The 11,549-nt window shown below is 37.4% G+C and overlaps 1 pseudogene; it reads left to right on the top strand.

Moving 5' to 3' along the window:
- Positions 1-459: 459 nt before the first annotated feature.
- Positions 460-9,967, top strand: LOC107673300 (ER degradation-enhancing alpha-mannosidase-like protein 2; annotated as a pseudogene).
- Positions 9,968-11,549: the final 1,582 nt, after the last annotated feature.

The following is an 11,549-nucleotide window of genomic DNA, read 5'->3' as shown; positions in this document are numbered from 1 at the left end:
GCCAAAATTACAACTGTAATCATTTAAAGTTGACAACGTTATTCATGTTCTCATGGTTCCAGTGCTAATGACTGTACGATCACAACATAACATTACTCAAGATAAGCTGTCGCAGTAACATATCTCCTACCTTTTCAGTGGATTCATCTGGTAAAACCTGTGTTGGGTAGAAGAAGGTGCTTATTTGTCTGAATTACTTTGTTTGAAGTTTTATTGGATAGTAATACATGATATTTTGGAAACTGCCAGACATCAGTTTGCTGCTTAGGTGCTGCTGATTAGTCTTGTTTTGTTGATTCCTTCTATAAGTCCACTTTTTTCTGTAGGTAGATTTAAAAATAAATTAATAAAAGCTCTGAAAAGACTTAAATGGTGACATGCGTCTTTTTCAAATTGTATTTTATTATTATTTATTTATTTTTAAATTTTTCTCACAATCGTGTTTTCAGTACCGAGGACTTTTATTTTCTGAATCGCAGTCGCAGGGCTTTTATTTTAAACTCGGCAGCACACGCATGCGCAGTACATGCACTTCCTATTGCCACTGTTTGTAATATTATTTGTGCATATCCATGTCGATTGAAATTGTTGTATTGTTTGCCTCTGCTCACATCCCGTTACTTCATGCTTACTTTCCTTTTCTCCGCCGTTTTTTGCGCCACATACCTGTCTCCAATCATCAGTCATGTTGAAGGCACAGATTTTACTGAGCAGGAAATGTCCCATTACAGGTGAGATTTATTTATGTATGCCACATTCAGCGTTCATTATTGATGTGTAATAAGTATTTCCGATGTTCAGGGTGTCGTATAGAGTTTCTACTGCTGCTCTAACAAATACAAGCAAATGTTTTTACTGTCAGTCAGTCAGTAATTCAGCTTTGCCATATGCTCATGTGTAAATATATATGTCAGCATATGTAAGCTTGTTCTGTGTGCACTACACTAGTCACCTGTAGCCTATAATATAATGCCTGATACTGCTTTTTAAGTATATTTCTAATCAGTTCTGTTTAATACTGTTTAACATTTGCTGTTTGTTTTATTTGTCTTAACAGGCACAGAATAAAGTCCATGTTTTATCATGCATACAACAGCTACTTAGAAAATGCATATCCCCATGATGAGTTGAGGCCGCTGGCATGTGATGGACAGGACACATGGGGCAGGTATGAGCTTACAGCACAAACACTGTCCAGGCACTCTTCTCTCCTTTAACAAAAGGACAGCAGGTAGTCAAAAACGTTACTCCTGAATAATCGCCACCACCTCGTCTTGGTATCTTAACTTGTTCAATACCCGTGTATCATGAAGGGAACAAATTATGTTCCAGGCATGGAAATCCCAGGACATCTTTACAGCTGAAGCTCATGCTTTACTCTTAGCCCTAGAAAATATGTCAGAGCAAAATGTCCTATTCTTCGCAGACTCAAAATCTTGCAAATCTGTAAAGACTTGACCACCCCGAAATTATAAATGTCTTGCCTAAAGTAGATCTTTTTGACACTTCAGTACCCTTTTCTGCTGGGTCCCAGGTCATATTGGTTTATTTATTTTTAGTAATTTCAAATCTAGGCATGATCGATTTCATTTTTGCTAGGTTTGAGATTTTTGATTGAAAAGATGAAGAAGCACCATAAGGCCTTCCTTGTCAGACCTCTTTGACTGTTAAACGTATTTTACTGGACTGCAGTTTTTCATGTAAATAGACAACATTTTTACTCAAATATTTGCTTAACAATGTATTTTTTTTTTAAATATCACCTGAATGTATTTTAGATTTTTTTTGTTTTGTATTAATCATGTTTTATTTATTTATCTATTTATTTTATTTTCTTCTGTTATTTACTTTGTTCTTTGTATGAAAGTAGCCTTGACATTAAAAAAAATATATATGTTCCACAAGATTAAAATAGACAGCAGTCGGGTTCTCTTGAGCAAACTTTACCGGTGTAAGACGTTCATATCACTTCTTTTATATTCAGTGATGTCTTTGGCCCACAGTGTCACTGGGAAAGCTGGTATAATTGTATTTTTCAGTGGCTTTATTCACTCCTGTTTCTTACTGTGAATTGAACAACAGCAATTGAGTTTTGTCTGTAATATATTATTTCTCCTATTGAAACATACAGTAAGATTTAGAAGTCATATTCTCTCATTATGACCTCTCTATTTGTTTCCTCCAGTTTCTCCCTCACACTCATTGATGCTCTGGACACATTGCTGGTATGAAATTTAATTCAGCCAGATTCTTCCGTGCCATGCAGTGTTCAGAAGCAGAGCATATTTTTCCTCTCTGATCGCAGATATTGGGAAACCACACAGAGTTCCAGCGTGTGGCCACTCTGCTCCAGGACATGGTTGATTTCGACACTGATGTAAATGCATCTGTGTTTGAGACAAATATACGAGGTAAAGTTTTATTTTTTAAACTGTGTTTGGCCTTCTTGGATGAACATGGCAACGCCCTATTTCAAAATAAATCCAAAAATCAAAAGAACATTTTTTTTGTATATCTGTATATTCTTTTATTAAATAATATTTTTTTGCATTACTGCAAAATGTGCTAATGTGCATTATTGTCATGAATATAATGCACAATGCAAAACAGAATTTGGGGTGAAATATGACCCGGACGTGTTTTTGGGAAATGTACTTATCCTGTAATACTGGCCTGTAGTCACTGACACTGATCGAGTTTCACCAGTGTATGTGCTGATGTTCTGCAGTGGTTGGTGGGCTTCTCTCGGCTCATCTGCTTTCCAAGCGTGCCGGGATGGAGGTGGAGGAGGGCTGGCCCTGCTCCGGACCCCTTCTGCGTATAGCAGAGGATGCTGCTCGCAAACTGCTGCCTGGTGAGGGAGCTAAGATATGCTTCAGAGTTCAGACCATATATTCATAAATAATAAGGCTGTCTGAAACATATTTAGCATGAATCGTTTGTTGCAGTTTTCATTTGTGTGTCACTTTGGATAAAAGTGTCTGCAAAAATGATTACATGTAAATGTTAGCGCAAAACATTTTGTTAGTGACGTGGTTAGTGCGATGTTGTATTGTTAAAATGTGGGTAGTGTAAGTGAATGAACAATGTGTATTATTTTTCAAGATATCTCAGTTTATTTGTCAGCAAAAGGATGCCAGATGACATAAAACACATAATCAGGCAGAGTTTTGACAAATCCAGGGCTTTTGTGTATAAGTCATTATAAGTCATCGACCAGTATAAGTCATTATAAGCCATAATTATGTCCCCACTGGATGCAACAAGTGCCTCGTTTATAATGGGTTTTAATGTTTTTGTCTCGTCGTGCCGGGACAAGGCATCACAGTATGGTGAGGGGCGTAACATTTCCGTCACACGCTTGAGGTATTCGGCCAATCACAACGCACTGGATAGCTGACCAATCAGAGCACACCTCGCTTTTCAGAACGATGAGCTTTGTAAAAATCGACGCGTTTCAGAAAGACGGGGCATAGAGGAGAAACAATAATGTACAGTATGTGGAAAATAATGTGTTTTTTGAACCTTAAACGCATAAACACATTTCATTACACCAAATACACAAAATAATGTTCTTTTTAGCAGCATCATATGACCCCTTTAAGTAATTTGATCATGATAATTGAATAATGCTGTCAGTTTCATATATCCTGTCTCTTCTCAGCTTTCCAGACCCCCACAGGGATGCCATATGGCACGGTGAACCTGCTGAGGGGGGTAAACCCCTCTGAGACCCCAGTCACCTGCACTGCTGGAGTGGGCACCTTCATCCTGGAGTTCTCCACCCTCAGCTGACTGACTGGAGACCCCGTGTTTGAGAACGTGGCTCGCAAAGCTCTCAGGGCCTTATGGAGAACACGCTCAGATATTGGCCTGGTAAAACCTTTTGATCTGGATCAAGCCATTTATAGGACAATCATGACGCCTGTGTAGTGAATATTATTATTCTTTGGTTTTAACTCCACAATGTGAAATATTAAAGGAATAATAAAAAAAAAAATTGCTGTAAATGTACTCGCTCTCAAGCCATCCAAGATGTAGATGAGTTTGATTCTTCATGGGAACAGATTTGGAGAAATGTAGCATTGCATCACTTGCTCACTAATGGATCCTCTGCAGTGAATGGGTGCCGTCAGAATGAGAGTCCAAACATCTGATAAAAACATCACAATAATCCACAAGTAATCCACACCACTCCAGTCCATCAGTTAATGTCTTGTGAAGTGAAAAGCTGCGTTTTAAGGCATTTTAACTTATTTTAACAAAATGAGTCTATAATCCATAATAACACTTCCTCCAGTGAAAAAGTTCATCCCCTGTTGTCCTCTCGCATCAAAATCCACCCACATATTTGTTTAGAAGTGTTTTGGACTATAAACGGTCCTGATTCAGATGAGACGACTTTTTCACTGGAGAAAGAAATATTATGACTTTTGTATTAGCCAGAAGCAATGGTTTTAAGTTAAAAACATCTTAATGATGGATTTATTTCTTACAAACATGCAGCTTTTCACTTCACAAGACATTAACTGATGGACTGGAGTGGTGTGGATTACTTGTGCATTATTGTGATGTTTTTATCAGCTGTTTGGACTCTCATTCTGACAGCACCCATTCACTGCAGAGGATCCATTGGTGATCAAATTATGCTACATTTCTTCAAATCTGTTCTGATGAAGAAACACACTCATCTACATCTTCAGTGTCCAGAGAGTGAGCACATTTTTCCGCAAATTTTCATTTTTGCGTGAACTATTCCTTTAACAGAATGCAATATTAACTTATTCACTGGTACCTTAACATTTTACTTGTTCTGTGATGCACAGTGTATGGAAGTAAATTGTCCTGAATGACCTGCATGTACCCAACAGTCCTACTGACCGCAGCCAGTCAGTAGTAGTTAAACCACTCAGAAATGTCTCTTCTGAAAAGCTTTGACCAAATGCTCGTGATTCAAATTCTGTTGTATACAACCAATTATCCCTGAGTTCACAGAAAACAGATTATTATCCCAATCTCTATGCCATAATGCTTATAGAAATCCAAATCTGATTCATACTTAGCTTTTTGCTTTGTAACATAGCTGGACATATTTGCAAGCTGATTAAATTGGGTCAAATAAATTTTTTCTTTTTCTTTTTTTTTAAATCATATTATTTATAATGTTAGTGATTGATATGAACCAAAATATGCTCATTTTAAAAACAATTTTTTTTGACCACTTTCTGACCCCTGGAATTAAATGAGGCATTAGGATCACAATGTAAACCCTCTTTGCGTGTGAAATGAGTAACAATGTTCACACACAAGTGCAAACATTTTTATATGACCCCAGGTTTCCTACACTGTATGGAAAAGCATGGAATTTGATTTGAGTAATTCCCAAGTCTGGATATTTGCCCCTATTCTGTTTTTTTAAATATACAGTTGAGAGTTTCTAAAATCAAATTTATCATACAAGCAGAGTGTTTTTATGCGGTTTGGAGCAGGCATCCAAAAGTTAGGAGATCATTTAGTGATTTAATGTAAAATAATGGGTGAAATATGGGTGAATACTTGGGTGAGAACTGATAATGCGTGGTGATAAATGATTTCATAAATCATTATTATGCTGAATAACATATCCTTCCATTATTTAGAAAATATTGTTTTCTAAATAAATGTAATCAGTGACAATATTTTAATATTAAAATCAGTGTGAGTGCAGAGGTGTTGTGTGCGCTGTGTCTTAAGTCGCTGGGGTATATTTGTAGCAATAGCCAAAAATACATTGTATGGGTCAAAATTATTGATTTTTCTTTTATGCCAAAAATAATTAGGATATTAATTAAAGATCATGTTCCATGAAGATATTTTGTACATTTCCTACCGTAAATATATCAAAACTTAATTTTTGATTAGTAATATGCATTGCTAAGAACTTTATTTGGACAACTTTAAAGGCGATTTTCTCAATATTTAGATTTTTTTGCACCCTCAGATTCCAGATTTTCAAATAGTTGTATCTCGGCCAAATATTGTCCTATCCTAACAAACCATACATCAATGGAAAGCTTATTTATTCAGCTTTCAGCTTTGAAAAATTGACACTTAAGACACTTAAGGTTTTGTGGTCCAGGGTCATAAATGTGAACATATATTTACTCATATCTCACTTGTACAAAAACAGATTCAGTATTCTTCAAAATTAATAAAAACAGTGAAATGCAAACTCAGAATATGACACAAACCTGCAATAATTAAACATGTTAAAAAACACAAATATCCTTTATGTATTTAATCCCATTTTATCAACCAATGTCTTTGCTGCTGACCTTTGATGCTCCAATTAACCCATACTAATAAGTAAATATGACTTTAGAGACAAACATAACATTTGTGTTTCATTTTTTCTGAAGAGTGTTGAACTTTCTTCTCTTGTGTCCTATTTTTGTGAATTTACATTTCCTTCAGCTTGAGGCTTATTCATTTCACTTTTGGTGTGAACGGGCTTTAACATCTGCCAAAAATAGAACTGTTTTTTATATTAAAAATAAACAAGCAAACCCAGCCCAGATGTGAAAAAGTAACGTATCATATTGTTTTCCAGAAGAATTAACTAATGTAACAGTAATGGAGTAACCCAATATTGCAATGCATTACTTAAGTAACTTTCCCCAACACTGAATATGAATATAACAATATTTAAAATGTGTGCAGGCAGTTCAAGTGTGAAAGCATATCAAATGTAATCCTGCATTTAGCATTGCAGTTTTAATAATAATAATAATAATAACTTGTCAGGGGTTTGTTAAGTGTGAGCTACAGTATATAGCTACAATATTTCAGCAATTATTTAGTAACATGATGACATACATAGTCAGAATGTAACATGTTAACAGTTGGATTTTAAAACAAATTATTAGATGTCAAATATTGGGGGAAAAAAGTTTAGAAAAGATGGAGTTTTGAAATTATGAATCTGGCTCCAGCATTCAGTGTTCATGTTATCACATAACCTTCTCAATTTTTCAGGTGGGCAACCATATAGATGTCATGACCTCTAAGTGGGTGGCTCAGGACGCAGGGATCGGGGCGGGAGTGGACTCGTACTTCGAGTATCTGGTAAAGGGGGCCATCATGCTGCAAGATGAGGAGCTGCTGGCAATGTTTCATGGTAAAAATGGACTTCCACTAATTGCTGTTTATCTTTCTTTATCTTGCCTACGTGAACGCATTATCAACTTTTGTGTGTGTTGCAGAATTTGATAAGTCCATAAAGAACTACACTAAGTTTGATGATTGGTATCTGGGTGCAGATGCATAAGGGAACAGTATCAATGCCTGTGTTTCAGTCTCTGGAGGCGTTCTGGCCTGGACTGCAGGTGAGGAAGCAGAGCTGTCACCATGCACTTGTCCATTGTGTCAAGACACAAAATGGGGAAGCACCAGTTTCACTAGTTTGAAGTCTTCTGTTATATATATACATGCATCCGAGTGTAGATTCCTGTGGCAGCTAGTAATGCACATGTGTTTATTTGATATTGGAGTTTGATAGGGGATATTTCCAGTGCCACAAAGACCTTCTATAACTACTACAGTGTGTGGCGTCAGTTTGGAGGACTCCCGGAGTTCTACAGCATTCCTCGAGGTTACACCGTGGACAAACGAGAGGGATACTCTCTGCGCCCAGGTATCTATAAAACACATTGATTAGACCCTTGTAACGCATTCAAGTCATTCCTGATCTTTTCTAAAAACGCACAGATTTAGTATGGGAACCGAGCTTTGAAAATGTGAAGACATAATACATATTTAATTTTTTCATTAATATTTTTAAAGAGATAATAACCATTTATAAAATATATGATATGACTTTGATAGAATAGATTCAGCCTTTTTCACATTTTTAAGAGCTGAAGTATGTTGATGAACATGAATATGCATGCATAAACACACTGTAAACAGACAACACGTATAACTGACATAACAAATAAACTGAAGACCAAATAATCGAAATTTGAAAAAGAAGGCTGAAAAAACAAGTCCACATTTTGCTGCTGCCAACTTTTAATAAATGATTGCAGCATGAAAATATGATCGTCTTTTTCATCATAGAAGTGAGAGTTTAGGCAAGTACATTTGAAAACATTCTAAAGTAATATGTGTTGTTTTGATCTTGTTTTGTCAGAGAATATAGAGGTTTCATAAATGTGGAATGTTTTGTGCCATCATGAAAGGAATGTAATTAAATCCATTGATTTGATTTGAATGGGTTGCTAAAGGGCAGGAATACACTACACAACTTTTACCCTGATTTTTGCCACGAATTAGTCTGGATGAGTCGACAGTAGTTGCCAAAAATCAGAACCAGTCTGCAGATTTGCGTTGACTGATGCAAAAAAATTGCATAGTGCAATTGGTGTCAGAGTATTAATGATATTTTTAGGGCCAGACTATGAGTGATTTAGTGTATGATGCCCTGTTTTTCCTTTATAACCATTTACAACGTCACAAAATGTATGATGCTTACTGTTTAAAAATCTGTTCAGATTTTAAAAGTCATGCCGTGTATTCCAGCATTTAGCAAGCACCACTGTTACTATTGCTTATACCGTTTAGAACATAACCCTTTAAAACACCACAGCAACCCAAACAGCCACCAGAAACATTGTAGCACTGCCCTAACAACCCCTCGTAGCACCTTAGCAACCACTCAGAACATTTAAGCAATGGCTTAGCAAATAATGGGCAATGTTGACTGCAAGTTCCGAACGCTCACATTTTCTTAAGACAGTGTTAAATGCTGTAAACTGGTTTCATTTACATGAATAAATGAAACTGAAGTAACCCCTCTGTGTCTGTTTGTGTTGTACAGAGTTGATCGAGAGCGCCATGTATTTGTATAAGGCCACTGGCGACCCGACATTCATGCAACTTGGCCGGGATGCAGTCGAGTCAATTGACAAAATCAGCCGGGTGAACTGTGGTTTTGCTACTGTGAGTGTCTCAGGGTTACATTTCAAAATGCATCTGAAAACTTGAGGCTGAAACCAGCACAGTTTCTAAACATACTCATCCTGTTGTTTCTGCCAAAGGTGAAGGATGTAAGGGACCACAAGTTGGACAACCGCATGGAGTCCTTCTTCTTAGCCGAGACCATTAAATACCTCTACCTCCTTTTCGATCCTGAAAACTTCCTTCATAACTCGGGCACAGAGTTCGTGCTCGGCGGCCTGCAGGGCGACTGCATATTCAGCACGGGCGGCTATGTGTTTAACACAGAGGCTCATCCGCTCGACCCCGCCGTGCTCCACTGCTGCAGCCGATACCAGAGCAAGCGCAGGGAACTACAGGACATACTCATCAGCCTCTCAGAACCACTCAGGCCTGCGACAGACCAATCAGAGGAGACGCCAGGCGCCGGCGGCTCACGAGAGAGCATTGCACTGAAGCCGGGAGAGAGGAGGAAAGCTCGGGTGCTCTCCTGCCCCACAACTTGCTGTCATGGGTCAAGTCTTCTCTGACAACTCTTGAACGGACTTTCTCGCTGTCAACGGTGTGTAAAGATGTAGATTATGTTTGTAATTTAACTTTGGAGAGATTAAATGTTTTCTAAATATGTGTGCATTTTCATTTGGGATTCTGTTTTTTTCCACCCCAATCCTCCTCAAAAAATGAATTGAAATGAGGTAAGTGTTTTGGAAACACTGCACATATCCTCTCATTCATTCATTCAAACAATGAAGGGAATAAAGAATAAAATGATCCGCTTAATAGGCCACACAAGACCAAACAGCGCTGCTTAACTGAGATTTTAATACTAATTCTACTGTGTCGTGCGTTAAGTCTAAAAAGCGTATTTTCTCTTCACGTGAGAAAGCAAATGAGAGCCAGAGAGCAAAAGTTTGTAAGAATGTGCCCTCAAACTCTTGCCCATTTTCTATGCCAGTATAAACTGAGAAGGGCACGACTGTAGCTCCGTACAAAGCCTCTATTCTTTTGGACTGGGATTAGCGGATTCATAGCTGCTTTAATTTCCTTTGAGGCAAATAAACGAATTGACCTGGGTTATTAGCAATTTCACAGTACACATTATCTTAGCAGCTCTAATGTCTTGGGTATTTCCAGATGATTATGGTTATGAGTTATTCAGCAGCATGTTCGACTGCTGTGACTCCTTGATTCGTGTTACAGATCAAATGATGCATCTTTGTGCTGCTTGAAATGTAAGATGCACATACACTAGCGTTCAAAGTCTCTTCTGCTGACCGAGGCTGCATTCGTCAAAAATACAGTAAAAACAGTAATATTGTGAAATGTTATTCAAATTTAAAATAACTGTTTTCTGTTTACGTATATTGTAGGGTGACGTCACGGACACTACGTCCATGTTTTTATACAGTCTATGGTAAAAACATTGGGATTTAAATGATTAAATGGCCTTGTGAAAAAGAAGTGGGCCTAATTGTACTGTATGTGCACTTGTAGTGTACTAATCAAGTTTCAAAACATTACATTCAGTTCACACTTATAAGTATATAACATTATTTGCATAATAAGCACTCTTTTTAAAAGCATGCTAAAGTGTACTTCTTTTTCCCAAGGATGAGCAATCAGAGTAACTGGTAAGAGTGGAAATCACACCTCAGGGCCGTGGTATGGAAGTCCATTGATAATCTCTGGAGATGCATACAGTGGGCTCCCGCAGAAAGTGTCCAGACACTGGCCTCTCATGTAACGGTTGGACAAGCCAAAGTCAGCCAACTACAACAAACAGAGCATTTATGGATAAAGCAGTTCTGTATTAAAATGGGTGACCTACTTCTGTTTATTTAATGGAATCTATTTCTGATTCATAGAGGGTGGACAAAAATAGCAGAACACCATATGAAAGGAGGTTAATTTGGAAGTAGAATTATAATTAGAAATGCAGCAGCAGAGATGAATCATATTACACTACCCATCAAACATCTGGACACACTTGACTGAATTTATTCCTCTCATGATCTTAAAAACTTTAGATATGAGGGTTTATGCTGAATTGCTTGCAAATAGATTTGTAGTCGAATACAAATGGTACATACATGAAATAAAACTCTCGTTCAGATTCTGCATGTATTTAAGGGCCATGCTCAGAGATACATAATCTGGTGTGAGAAATGTCAAACCTAGAGCCCTGAATAATGAATAAAATCCATATTTCCTACATCTGGTTACCATATGGAAACAAAGGATGCCTTCAGCCCTGTCTGTTACCAGCTATGAAGCATGGTGAGAGGTATACGCAGTTATTTTGCTAGTCATCTGATCCAATGATTGCTCTATATGGTTCTGGAATGACCCAGGAATGAGGCTGTTCTATTGTGCAAAATAATGCAACATTGTTCCCTTATAATGTTCCCATATTCCAGAATGATGATGCCACTATACACAGTGCTAAACAAAGTGAAGAGTGATTTCATAAACACCAGGATGAAGTCTGATGCCCTCCATGGTCACCAGATCTGCACATCCTTAAACCTTCATTGGGACGTTCTGGTTTTCAAAATGAGAAGTCAAGTAATATT

Source organism: Sinocyclocheilus anshuiensis, unplaced genomic scaffold, assembly GCF_001515605.1.
Source record: "Sinocyclocheilus anshuiensis isolate Anshui unplaced genomic scaffold, SAMN03320099.WGS_v1.1 scaffold453, whole genome shotgun sequence".
NCBI classification, from domain to species: Eukaryota; Metazoa; Chordata; class Actinopteri; order Cypriniformes; family Cyprinidae; genus Sinocyclocheilus; species Sinocyclocheilus anshuiensis.
Note: the sequence above shows the minus strand (reverse complement) of the source record. Positions and strands in the feature narration are given on the sequence as shown.